This window comes from Aedes albopictus, chromosome 3 (assembly GCF_035046485.1).
Source record: "Aedes albopictus strain Foshan chromosome 3, AalbF5, whole genome shotgun sequence".
Taxonomy (NCBI): domain Eukaryota; kingdom Metazoa; phylum Arthropoda; class Insecta; order Diptera; family Culicidae; genus Aedes; species Aedes albopictus.
The window spans coordinates 1,058,077-1,072,378 of NC_085138.1; the positions used below are offsets into that span (position 1 = coordinate 1,058,077).

The 14,302-nt window shown below is 37.1% G+C and overlaps 1 protein-coding gene across 2 annotated transcripts in view; it reads right to left on the reverse strand.

Moving 5' to 3' along the window:
- LOC109398252 (putative sodium-coupled neutral amino acid transporter 10) overlaps nt 1–14,302 on the reverse strand; it is a 629,771-nt gene that overhangs the window by 385,628 nt on the left and 229,841 nt on the right. The window lies entirely within an intron of this gene.

The following is a 14,302-nucleotide window of genomic DNA, read 5'->3' on the forward strand; positions in this document are numbered from 1 at the left end:
ATGAATAAATGATTCAAGATTTGTATGCTCACTAGTGACAGGGGTTCGATTCAAACGGTCCATTATCTGTAAATAAGTGTGGATTTCCGAATCAGATTTTGCATCATCTGTAAGTTCTTGACCTATGAAACAACTTTGCCGAACATACCATCTTTTTATGTGATCAGGATCTTGAGATATATGAGATGTAAAATTTGCATGCACACTAGTGCTACCTATGTGTGGAGTTTCAAATCAAACGGCCCATCATTTTGAAGTAATTGACAAACACCACAACTTTTTCGAAGGCGTCATCTTTCTAAGTGATAAAGATCCAGTGATATATGAGATACAAAGTTTACATGCTCACTAGCACCACCTAGTGGTGGAATTTTGAACCAATCGATCCATTATCTGTAAGCGCTCGACTTACTGAGCAACTTTCCCGAAGACGTGACGCTTCTACAAGCTCTGGATCTTCCGATAGTTTCGTTTGAAGACTTTGTATTACTAAATTGTTTGTGCCAAATAGCGCCATCTAGTGAGGAAATTTTGAATTAACTAATTCACCGACAGATGGCGCATGACTTACCGAACAAATTTTCCGAAGACATGAATATTCTAAAACATCAGAATCAAAAGATATAGGGAAGTCAATTTGGGGTCCAAATGGACCCCAGGTATACAAAATCGCCCGGTTCAACATTGACATGGAATAAAAATCAAAGTATTCCATGAAATCAACTTTATTTTTGCTAAAATCATAGAACTAGGTCTAGTTTGAAGGTATTGACAAAATAAAGTCAGTATATGATACCCAACTTGTTTGCCATTACTCCAAATAGACCCCAGGTATCCATTAGGGGCTGTCCATAAACCACGTGGTCTTGGGACCTCTCAAACACAACCCCCCCCCCTCCCCGCGTGGTCATTAGTCAATACAAAATTTTTTATTCGTCCATACAAAATACTCATTGGCCGATGATGTTTTAACCGTTAAAACGACAACAACCTCAGATATCATAATTTGCAATATCACATTCACAACATCAACATTAATTTTCAGTTTGCTGCCAGATTTTGCTCGGGAACTCATCTACCGAGGAGCCTAGCAGTAGTTTACTTAATTTGAATACAAATTTTGATTTCGGTAGCCTGTCATTTGAAATCAATGTAAATAGGGTAGCGCACCCAGAAATCGCCCAGTTTATGCGGGAATTTGTCTTCCGCAGCCTAAAAATCATACTTCTAGGACAAGTCAACTACATTTTTTCGGCAAATATGTAAAAACGCATGTGTTCTTGCTATTACGGGACAAAAATTTAAAAATAATGTCGTGAAATCTTTAATAAATGGTTTAATTTAAACGACCTCAAGGTCCCCAATTTCGACCCCCTTGATCCTATTTTCGCCCATCATTGGAACCAGTTTTCGCCCACTTTAAAAACTTATTGTTTTGACATTCTTTACATGTTTTGATGCTTAAGATAATGTAATTTATCTGTAGGTGAACTAAAACATTAATGTATGACGTCAAAATGATGTATCTATGGTGTTGCCAGTTAAAAAAATACACCTCAAATAGCCGGCCATGTACCATGAGTTCCCACATGATAGAATTACTTATATTTCCGTCAATTTTCCATCTTTTGCTTGTATCATTTTTGGCCTTATTTGATCCGAAATTTGTTTTCCATTAAACAATTATCAAAATGAACCGGTGCAACATTTTTTTTTCAAAAATAAGACACAATCGAGTACTAGATCAGAAGTAGTATGAATTTTGAGTTGTAGCATTCTCCATTTATTGCCTCTTACACAACACAGTGACCTGGTTTCATATTATTTGGCCGAATGTCATTTAGCCGAACGCCATTTGGCCGAAAGGGTAATTTGGCCGATTGCCGTTTGGCCGAATGCCTTTTGGCCGAAAAGGGAATGATGAACTTGAGTGATCATGTTACTGTTTTCACTATCAATACCTCTAAAGAACAGAAAAGAAGGAAAAATCTGACAAAAATATTTACAATTTCAGCGCCTACTAATCCCTTAAATTGCAAAACTAAAGCCTTCAGTACATGCTTTACCAAGTGTGCTAACTTTTCCGCACGCATGAATCAACATCGAAGTAAACGCTTGACATTTCCAATGTTTTGTCAATGTTGAGACCGTTTTTGGTCTGCTGGGTTATGCGTGCGGAAAAGTTTGCACACTTGGCAAAGCATGTACTGAAGGCTTAAGCACAGAGAAACAGACGTAACACTTAGAACAATTTTCATCAAAAAACATCGTCACGAAAACGTAATCGCCCAATGCTAAAAGTACTGTGGTTGGCCGGGCCGCCACTAGATGGCTATAGTGAGCAAATGTCAAACAGGAGCTAAAACTATGCCAGCGCCGCGAGTGGTCGATCGACCTACTGCTGAATATTTGAATCAACCGTTAAAAAGATGATTAATGGGGAGCAATGAGAGTGTGACGTCTGTTTGTCTGTGGCTTAAGAATAATGATCCAAAGGAGGAAATATTTCTGATCATCATATTGGACACATTTTACGCGTTACGTTTTGAGCGAGAATCAATCTTTTGTTTCAGAAATTGTTATGTTGTTAAATACATGATAACCAGCGCATCAAGCGATCAGATTTGAATACAAGCTTCAATTTATGCTTTCTTATTAGGAATTGGGCCTTTTTACTTCAGACGAAACAAAGAAACACATGGTAGCGAGACTCTATCGCAAAAAATAACAAATTTTGGATGAACGCCAAGAATTTTGCTACCTTCTCGAAACAGTTTACATTACAAACGAGTTTGCATCTACATAAGGACTGTTCAATTTTTAAAACGGACAACTTGCTTGTACGATATCTTTTTTATTTTTCAATAAAATCATTATCAATTTTTTGCGTATCTTTCTATAGCTATTCTCAAATGTAGGAAAAATATAACATTAAGCAAAATGTTCTTTATTGTGTAACTGAAGCGGTTTTCGTAAAACATCAATAAAAACCCATTTCTCAAAATTCGACATAACTTTCCACATACTTTACATGCACATTTTCATGAAGTTTTTAATGAATTGGAAGCTAACACTGTTCTACTAAAGGTAAAGCTCAATAGTTGATCAGTAATAATGTACCAAGCAGGCTCCAGCTTGATATAGTGAGTTGCCTTGTTTTCAAAGAAATTATTAAAAAATGTTCATTAAAGTCCTGTGTTGCAATAACAACATGGATTCGGCTGAAAATTTGTCCAGAGTAGTAGAATATTGCTCTCTGAATGATACAGAAGAAAAAATAACTTTTAATTGCATTTTTCATCAAAAATTTAATCCATAAAGATGGTCATATTAAAAAAATTCATACTTTTTGCTCCATTGATGCAGATTTTCGACTCTAGCGAAACTTATTATTATATATTTTCAACAAAGTTGGTCCTATGTTATTGTACACCTTATTTAATAATAATCGGAAGCAAAGTTTTTATTTCCAACATCATTGTTATGCAAAATTTGCATTAGGTAGCATTGGTATTTGGAAGAACCATCAAAGAACGAAACTGTTTTGATTACTGTATCTGTAATGGCGCACAGTAACCAAACCAGCAATGCTATTAAGAAGTAGTTTTTTGCATTTAAAACCACATTATTCCTACTTTCGACTGGATGCATAAAAAAATTGATTATTTAATATTTTCATGACCTTTTTGCTTCACAATTGAATTTTGATGATGATGATGATGATTGTGTACCCACCATCAGCGCAAGGATTACCTATGGCTGCAGAGTCATACCGGAACGGAATGATCTACCTGATGGTTTGTTGTAGCAGGGTAAGCTAAATTCACTGGAGACCTTCGGAAAACAACATGATAATTGTTATCTCGTGACAAAGTCTGGCCACCCCACGAACATTTGCCCGGAAACCAGTTCATTTAACTTCCTTAGGCTACCCCTCCGAAATCCCCATATATGTCATGTTCAAATATAAAAAGTAATAAGGAACGAACTCACCGGGTAATCCTGACCAGCTGGTTTTCTATGTTTGGCTTTGGTCTCAGCATGCAAACGGTCCAACCATATTAAATGTGCACTCGTTCACGATTTTGCTTCACAATTGAATTTTATTCAAAACATCGAATCTAACTTGAGACTTTAATACCTCAACACTTAATTTTCCAATTGAGTTTAAATTTTGCCAGAATGTTTATTACTCATGCTCCTGCAGCATGGCACATACTTTTCTGGTATTAAAAACGATATACCATATGTGAACAGTAATTTTATACATATTTTCAATTTTCAGCAATCGAAAATTTCACCTTATTTAACATCTGGCCGATTTTCTATAAAATAAAACTATTTTTATTCGATTCAAAAATTATTACTATAATGAGAGATGGTGTTCTGAAAAACGAAGCAAGCGTGGTTAAATTTGAACTACGCGTCTTCTTTTTATAGCCTTATAAAGTTGTCCGTTTTATAAATTGAACAGTCCTTATAGCTCAACAATACTTGGGTACTATAACATATTGCCACTACCTGATATGGTTTGCTTAAATTGTAGTTTATGGTCGTCAGCATATGATTTTATATTGTTCAACAATAAACATCATGAGAAAAACTAACCTTATCAGTAAGGATAAACTTAATGTTTGGACTTTATGTCAATTGGTATTTTTCAATGCGGAATTACTTAATAATATATCCCTTCCCCTCTTAGATTTTTATCCAATCCACCTTCTTATCAAAATACCTACCAGATAGGGTATGTGTACCATTCCTTGGCCTAATATGCCAGCCGCCTTGACAGTTTTGACCATAACTCGTGAATTCATAGCATTAGAAATGATGTGTTGACCCTATCACGAACTCTAGGCAGTGCATGTTTCTCCAACTGGAAGTAAACTTACGTAAATATTCAAGAACTTACTTAATTACGTTGAAAAGATTCGATGCGATGGTATGCAACGTTGGTCTACGGTACAAAAATTGGCCTATTAGTGGATACAACGTTGGCCTATTGCTTTCCAAGCGCTAGAACCACTTATTCTCTGATTTTTTAATATTTCTACTGAAGTATTATCACTGTTTGTTCACCAATCTTGCTTTCAAATTACATTTTTGGATCAAATTTTCACATAACTATAAATAAACCACTTAAACTAAAGTTCTTCCATAATTTAGTAACGAAAACAAAGCAACTCTATTATTGTGTTATATTTTTACAATCTCCGCACAAAAAATCTTTCTTCCTGTTCATTCTTTCTGCTTCATACGCAAGCAATGTTGTTGACGTCACTTTTTCGGTGTTGTTGACGTCACTTTACTGATGGGCCAAGATTTGGGTACATAGTGAAAAAAATGTCCTCAATATTCGGCCCACATTAAATTTGTAAAATAGTTATTTTTCGTTGAAAACAAATATACAAGTTCAAAACAGCATCTTTGACCGTCGCATAAAATGTCCAGTTATCGAAAAGTCAATTCGAAATATTCCAGAATCATGACATTTATGATCATGTGTATAGACTACCCACTAAGCCGAAGAATCATGGCGTCTATAAAAGCTAAACAAAGTGAAATTTTTATTCAATTTTAATGCTCCAAAGTGCTAAAATTGAAACGACATGTTATAGTTGTTTGGCGCATAGGTTTTCCGATCTCCAGTTATGCGTGTTTGATTTAGTTTTTGGTTAACATTAAGATAGGCCGAACGAGGGGACTATGCCAACGAAGCATCCCGATACCCTATATAAACGATTTTGAACTAGAAATAAAGCAAGTTTAGGCCTTCTTACCGCTTTTATAAAAATAACAGCTTTTCGGTAAAATTCGCCCAAGAGGGTCGAAAACTGGCTCAGCGGGTATGAGAAGTACAGTATATGAAGATTCGCCCAGGGCGAATTATGGATCAGCGTCTTAATTCGAGTACCAGTTTTCGCCATCTAATTTAAATGGAATTTCGCGAAGTTAATCACAACATTTCCGTTTAAAAGAGCTTTTAAAATATAAATTAATTGATATTCAACGTTATAAACGAAAATATATCGATAAACACTTTCAATATATACATTTATGTCTATTTTCATGTATGGCATTTCTAGTGATTTAACATATGCTGAGGGCTTGGTCAAGCATGGTTTGTCTAAGCAAACGATTTACGAATCAATTTCAGAATGTAATGCTACAATTTTAGGTTTTTGATTAAGAATAATGTAAAACTATTTATTGTCATTAGAATTAATCATTCAAAAACAGATTTAATGTATTTACAATAAAAAAATCCAGTACGTGGGCGAAAACTGGGGTGTGGGCGATTTCTGGGTGCGCTACCCTATTAAGTGTTAGAATAGTTTTAACTGGGGTCTCCAGTTAGTCTAGTGGTTAAGGCTATGGATCGCCAATCCGGAGACGGCGGGTTCGATTCCCGTTCCGGTCGGGAAAATTCTCTCGACTCCCTGGGCATAGTGTACCATTGTGCTTGCCTCACAATATACAAATTCATACAATGGCAGGCAAAGAAAGCCTTTCAATTAATGACTGCGGAAATGCTCAAAGAACACTACGTTGAAGAGAGGCAGCCCAAATTCTAGTGAGATCGTAGAGCCATAAAGAAGAAGAATAAAAAGAATAGTTTTAAATCTATAAGTTAACTATTTAAAGTAATTCTTGGGATATATCATTAGTGCAATTATATTGCTGTATTTATGATTTGAAATCAACCAAAAATCTCTACAATTAATGGTTTGTCATTTTTCTTGCGCTGATAACAAAACCAGTTTATCAATTTGCTATCATCGATAGCAGGAATTGTTTTCAATTTGCTATCACAGGAACACTTTTCTGCTCTCATCTATGATGTTTTAACCGTTAAAACAACCAAAACGACAACAACCTGAGGTATCAAAAATTTCAATATCAACATCAAAATTAGTTTTCAATTTGCTATCAGACAATGCTCGTGACGCTAAAGAGCTTTAAAGAAAGTTTATAAAGGTACCTGAGAAAAAAGATTATATGACAAGCTCAGGAGGAGCATATGGAATAACTAGAGTAAGCCTGAGAATATTTATGTGTCCTGCTAGTTTTTCGCATCAGAAGAATAACATCAACATACGATCAAAACGATAAAAGTGTCACAAAGAACTTCAGTTTAAGTGTAAAAAATAAGCACTCAGTTAAAATTCAAGAATACAAACATATTGAAAATGGTTTCTTTTAAAAAATAATGTGTTTATTGTTTAACGTGCAGCAATAAATGGAAACAGGATATAGGTAATAGAAAATGTTTACTTTTTCCTTAATTTTAATAGCAGGATTATTAAATTCTATACTTTATTACCACTACTGACAAAATTGCAACTGAATGACTGTCTGTCTTACACATAGAACATAAAGAGAAAAAAAGAAAACATAAAAGGCAATCGAATATTTAAATGACAGTCGTTATGGAAGTATAAAAAAGGTTGAACGCAATAAATTTCCGAGTGAGTGCCATCATATTGCAATATACATAAAACTAATCCAGACGATTCATCTTCAAATCCACAAAACCGAAAGAATGATGAGAAAAATATGTTTATATTGCTTTGTGTCGGAACAATAAAAAAAAAGAAAGATCAATTGAAATTCTCGAATCAACAAGAAATACACATATGTAGGTATGTCTGTCGTGCCAGCGGATGGATTCTCTGCTCAGGTTTTCCATTCGGTTTATCTCCTCTAGTTTGATATCTGCAATATTGACATCCTTCGGAATGTACCAGCGTAATCTGAGCACACACAAACCGGAACAATCAGAGTCGAAAGCTAACAAACCAACAAAGATGTACGGGGAAGAAATTGCACAGCTTGATAAATCTATCGATATTACCTACAGAAGGTTTGATGCTATCGATTTCGTCGCCGTGGCCGTATTCCCTCGTGGATCCGTTCTATATTTCGCATTTCGAATGCGAACCCGGTTGTGTTCATGTGGGCATGATGATATGCGAATCGAACCTGTAATACTGAATTTCAATACCGTTTGGGATCGAATGCCCCGACTTACCCGAGGGATTCCGTGAATCACCAGTATCGACAATAAACCTCGGTTTGCTTCGAAATGGCACTGTCTGCCACCACTCACCAGCATCATCGCTCTCGCAAGGCTAGGCTGGGAAGTGTAGGTACCTACGGTTGAGAGTATGATTGCCATTTTCCGATTTGCTGTGTTTGCTTTCCACGGTGTCGCTCAAATTGAGCTGAAAATTGATCCCAGCCCAGCAAAATGTGGGTTTTCCCAAACAACACCACTGGAATGGAGAGTAACTTCAACTAGTTCATATCTAATGTACGTGCATTGCGTGGATGCGGCAATGGAACAACATTCCACGAAAATTGTAACTTTGTGAATATTAGGCTTGTCTCATTGCAACACCCACGTTAAAACTTTCGAATCAAAATAACGGAACCGCAAAACCATATTTGGCAGTGGTTTGTTAATTCACGTCAACAAACTTGGGCTTTCGAAGTGATCCGTGTCTTTCTGGAAGGAGCAATTTGCTAAGCAGAAAGGTTCTAGCAAATTCTCGTTTTGCTTCTGCGGTGATGCGGTTAGGCGATATTTCTCATCAAATGTTATTCGGATTCGAGGAATTCCTAATTTATCTTCAAACTGCTTCAGTCTGACGAAGCGCAACCGATGTGTACATTACATATGTTTATGCCGATAGTGTTTGCCGTAATAGAAACAGTAGGTATACATTTACTGCCAGTTAGCGTTACGAAGAAAATGTATCCCTATAATTGCTATGCCAATATTGAGGCAGCCGAAATGGATTATTTTGTGGAATGTAGCCGTGAAATTTTAATGAATTCTGACAAGGTCATGTTTCTGTCTAGCTTGTTAATTCGAGCTTTCAGGTGTGGTCAGTGTTATTGAAATTTTGAAACCGGAAATGCCTATTAATACAGGGTGTTAGGTTCCTGAGTGCAAACTTTTTAAAGGGTGATAGAGGACTATAAATGGTGAAAAAAATTGTTCCACGCTTATGTTCAAATCTCAACCGTTACGTAGTTATTGAACTTCTCATGTTCTTGACTCTTATTGCCTTAACTGGCAATAACTTGAAAATGGCCAATCTTATCGAAGTTTTTTATTACTCTTATTCGATAGATTATTGAATTTTCTAACAAATGGCATCTTTGAATCGATTGGTTTAGTTAAATAACTAAGTTTTCTAGAGCAAAATAGCTAAAAATAGTGTATTTTTATTGGTTTTTGTCAATTATCTTTGAAGCATGTGTAATAAATTAAAATTATTTCTTTGGCAAAGTTGTGGCCCCTGTTACACTCTACAACTCGTTCTTTGACACCAAACTTCTAGCTCTTATCGTTTTCTTGCAATTTTGATTTAAATGTGCGGCACAATGCGCAAAAAAGTGCTTTACATGATAGTTGCAAATTTATGATCTGAAATGCGATGTTAAAATAGAAATTGCAACAAAACGATAAGAGATAGAAGTTTGATGTCAAGGAACGGATTGTAGAGTGGAACAGGGGCCACAATTTTGCCTAAGAAAGATTTTGAAATTATTACGCACTTTTCAAAGATAATTGACAAAAATAAATTGTAACACACTACTTTTGAGCTATTTGCTCTAGAAAACTTAGTTATTTAACCAAACCAATCGATTCAAAGATACCATTTGATAGAAAATTCAATAATCTTTCGAATAAGGGTAAAAAAACTTCGATAAGTTTGACCATTTTCAAGTTATGGTTAGTTAAGGCAATAAGAGTAAAAAACATGGGAAGTTCAATAACTACGTAACGGTTAAGATTTGACCATATGCGTAGAACATTTTTTTTCTCCATTTATGGTCCTCTAACACCCTTTAAAAAGTTTGCACTCAGGAACCTAACACCCTGTATATACACTACCCGTCATAAGTACGGACTCACAAAAAGTATTGCAACAATATTGCATCACCCTGACTCACCTCGTTATCTCCAAAACCTGACGACTTACAAGGATGCTGTCTTCAGGAGAGTTATTCAGAAGACCAAAAGCAACAACTTTCCTGAAGCCAGCATTTTTGTAGGTGTTCTGGTTTTAGAGATATCGAGGTGAGTCAGGGTGATGCAATATTGTTGCAATACTTTTTGTGAGTCCGTACTTATGACGGGTAGTGTATGTATAGAGAATGGTGGAGCTAACGTTGGTCCCTATTTTTGTTAGTCGATCAAAACATAGGCATACGTTTGAAGGTCACGTATGACGTTATTTTCTACCAAGATAGAAAACCACCAACTAAGAGGGCTCGCACCTTTTTTCTCTTGTAAATATCCTCAAAAGCAACCGCATTGGGATGGATGAAAGCTCTTCCATTGAAAATCCAGTCGAAATCGAATATTTCTGAATGAGAAGAAAACGCTGGGCAGCAAAAAAAATACTTCAGTAGCAGCAGCCGGTATCCATCCCTCTTGCATTCACTACAAGATGCAAACGATTTGCATATTCTACCCAAAGCAGCTCATTTCCAAATAGGTAAGTGGGTAAATTTTTTCTAGCTTTGATCCTGCCTTAAGTATACTCAATGCAAGCAAAAAAAAAACAACGGCTAAACGACGTCGCCATGCATGATGAGAACTTATTCTTGGACGATTGCCAAACCGAGTGCAGATGGCATCACTGGGAAATGCTTTCTGAATGTACTCTTATGCTAAAAGTGCTAAGTATTTCATATCCGATGTATAGTACATTGGTACATCCTATCAAATAAGAACCCTTTTCGGCAGTTTCAATATAAAAGAAGTTGCTTGAAAATGTTCAGGATGCTCTATCTCGAAGTATTGTTGGTAAAATGTTTTGTATTATTTAAAAAGTAAAATAAATAAAAATCTGTACAAAATCCAAATCTTTAAAGACTTTTCAGCATTTCAATAACATATAGTGAACAAAATTTGGGCTGTGAAAAATCTGAAAATTTTTAACTCTAGTCAACATCGTGGTGCGAAAATCCTAACACCTTAAAAGGGTTAATTATTGATAGACAGAAAAGAAAATTAAAAAAAATAATAAAAAGGTTAACCGATGTCAAACTGATATCTGACGATTTTGTAACTGAGATTGAGACCTCAAAACATCTATTATGTAATTGTCCATGTAATTGTTATGAGTCGAGTCAAGTACAAGACACTGAGGACGACCTTACAGTTGAGGTCGAAATACATATCTGTCAAAGGATGCAAATTCTTAGTGGAATTCAAAGGAACAGTACTTAACCCGGTTTTCTTTTTACTTAAACGACAGTTACCCTAACTGGTGACTCGTCGTGTAAAAGAATGCAAACAAATTAAACAGGGGTATACCACAATAGACCATAGTAATGGTCGCAGTGGTTCAAATCCCAACAAAAAAAACTCCTGAGACCCCCTGCAACCCCACTGAGACTCTTTGAAACGCTTCTGAGGCCCTCTGATGCGCCCTGAGATCTCTAGAGCCCCTGAGACCTCATGGTCCCCCGTCAAACCTCCTAGGACCCCTTGGATACCCCTGAGAGCGCTTGAGGTGCACTGAGACCCCCTGGATGCCACTGGAACCCCTTAAAACCCCATGAGACGACCCGGAGACCATATGGTACTCATAAACCTCCTGTGACTTCTCCTAGTACCCTTCGGAAACGCCCCTAAAACCACATGGAACTTCCCTAGGACTCCCCTGAGAAGCGTCCCTGAGGCCACCAGGAAGCCTCTTGAAACACTCTGAGACCTATTGAAGGGTCCATGAGGCGTCCCGGAACCCCCTGAAACGCACCTGAGACTCCTGGAACCCTCTGAAACCACCTGAGATGACCCTGAGACTCCTTTAAACGCCCCTGATTTCTAATGTGGCCCTCAAAAACCCCATGGGACCCTCTGAAACATCCCTAAGATTTTCTGGTAGCCCCTTAAATAGCCATAAACGCCCATGAGGCTCCTTTGATTGCTCCTGAGACCCTTAAAGGCGTACCTGAAGCCCTTGAAAACTCCCTGAAACCGTTTAAAGTGCCTCTCAGGCCTCATAGTACCCCCTGAGACCTGTAGAACTACAGAAATGCCCCTGAAACCACTACAGACCTTCTTGAAGGCCTATGAAAAAAAAAATCCTTATACGCCTCCTTAAATGCTCCTGAAACCTCCTGGTACCCCATGAAGCCCAACGCAACTTCCTTGAAAGGCCCTTGAGATCGTCTGGTACCCTTCTGAAACACCTTGAAACTCCCCTGAGATCCTCTGGAACTGCTTCAGAAGCGTCCAAATGCTCCTGAGACCCCCTGAAGTGCCTTTGAGACCCCCTGGAGCCTCACTGTAACGACTCTGTCCTCTGGTACCCCCTAAAACTCCCTACAATGCCCCTGAGACCCTCTGGAACTACCCCTGAGGCCCGCAATGTGAATGTACCTCATATTATATTTCCTAGGATGGTACGTTAAGACCACTTCTTCCAGAATCTGTGCGTTTCAAAATATTACACCTTGGTATTTTTTTTTTTAATTTCTCATTTGTATCTTATTTCCATCCCATATGAAAATGTAAGAAAGAACACCAAGGTGAAATATTTCAAACTCCATATATTCTGAATGAAGAGGTCCAAAAAAATGGTTGTAGAGAAAAAAACGAAGGTACAGTGAACCCACACCGATGAATCACCTTAATTTTGTACACTATTTATGAATCACCATGTTGATCAAATGGAGAGATCCATAAACTGTGGTCATTTTTGCCGATTCATAAATTGTGGGGTCACTGTACATTGATTTTCCGCAACTCCATAAAGTGCATAGCGTGTGAGGCTACATGAACCCCCCCCCCCCCCTGAGACAGCCTGAAACGCCTACGAGACCACCAGGTACCCCTCGTTTGGACCACCTGAAAAGCACCTAAGATCTCCTGGTACCTTTGAAATACCTTGGGACTCCCTCAAACGCCCCTGAAACCATATCATAGCTACAGTCATTACCCCGAAATCCCATTGAAGCGCCAACGAAACCTGTCAAAACACCCCGAGAAGGCTTCCGAAATCCCCTGAAACGCCTCTGCAGCCCCTTAAGATCCCCTTTTTTTGGTCTCTCTAGGTCTCCAGTTAGCCTAGTGGTTAAGGTTATGGATCGCCAATCCGGAGACGGCGGGTTCGATTCCCGTTCTTGTAGGGAAAATTTTCTCGACTCCCTGGGCATAGTGTATCATTGTTCTTGTCTCACAATATACAAATTCATGTACTGCCAGGCAAAGAAAGCCTTTCAATTAATAACTGTGGAAGTGCTAAAAGAACAATGAGTTATATTTTTAGGAAATCAAGAATTCAAAATTCTTTTAGAAATTTCTTCAGAGATTTCTTCAAAAAGTATTACGAGTACATACATATTTCTTCAATTTTTTTTTTATGCCGTAAGTTCCTCCATGAATTTCAATACAGAACCTACTGAAATGGCTGCATTAATTTCTTAGAAATTCCATAAATTAGGTCATGCAAAATATGTCCATTTTCTATAAATTTTATTTATGGATTATCACACTTTTGTGAGCCCCTTCCCTTAACGTTATTTTAATTTATAGATATTCCCCATTCAGAAACCACGCAAGAAGTTTCATTTTTAAGGCAATCTGGAGATTATTCTAGCAATTCCTCCATCGATTGCTTCGAAAAATCTTTCAGGGCTTCTTCAATAACGTTCTTAATAAAATGTCTTCAGGAAATTCTGCAGAAGTTCTTTCATGATCTTGTTTTTTTTTTATTCCAGCAGAAATTCTTCTAAAGATTTATGCAGAAATTCATTTCTCCGTGTATTCCTTCCTGGATTCTTTCAAGGGTACCTCCGGGAAGTTCCACTCGGATTCTTTAAGAATTTCAGAAATTTGTTCCGATACAATTCCTAGGAAGTTTTACATGAATTCCTTTGGACATTTCTCGTGTGATTTGTCTAGCAATGTTTATGTATGTTTCAGAGATTCTCCAAACATTCTATCAAGAGTTCCTTTAGAAATACGTTTACGAATTCCTCCGGAAATTCTTACAGAAAGTCCTCCGTGAATTTTGGAAAGAGAATTCTCTACGAAGTTTTTGAAATACTTATTATCAAATTCTAATATTCCCCCAAAGGTTTCTAAGGAAGAGTTTCCAAACAACTCTTTAGCATTTTTTTCTTCCAGGAATCCCTTGGGATTTTTTACATAATGCCCTACAGATTCAATTTAAATATCTCCATGTAGGGTAATTCGTCAATTGTTGGATGGTTAGTACTGGCATTTTGGTTTTCGTTTGTTTTTCCGTGCGTAATTCCACTTTAGTTAAAA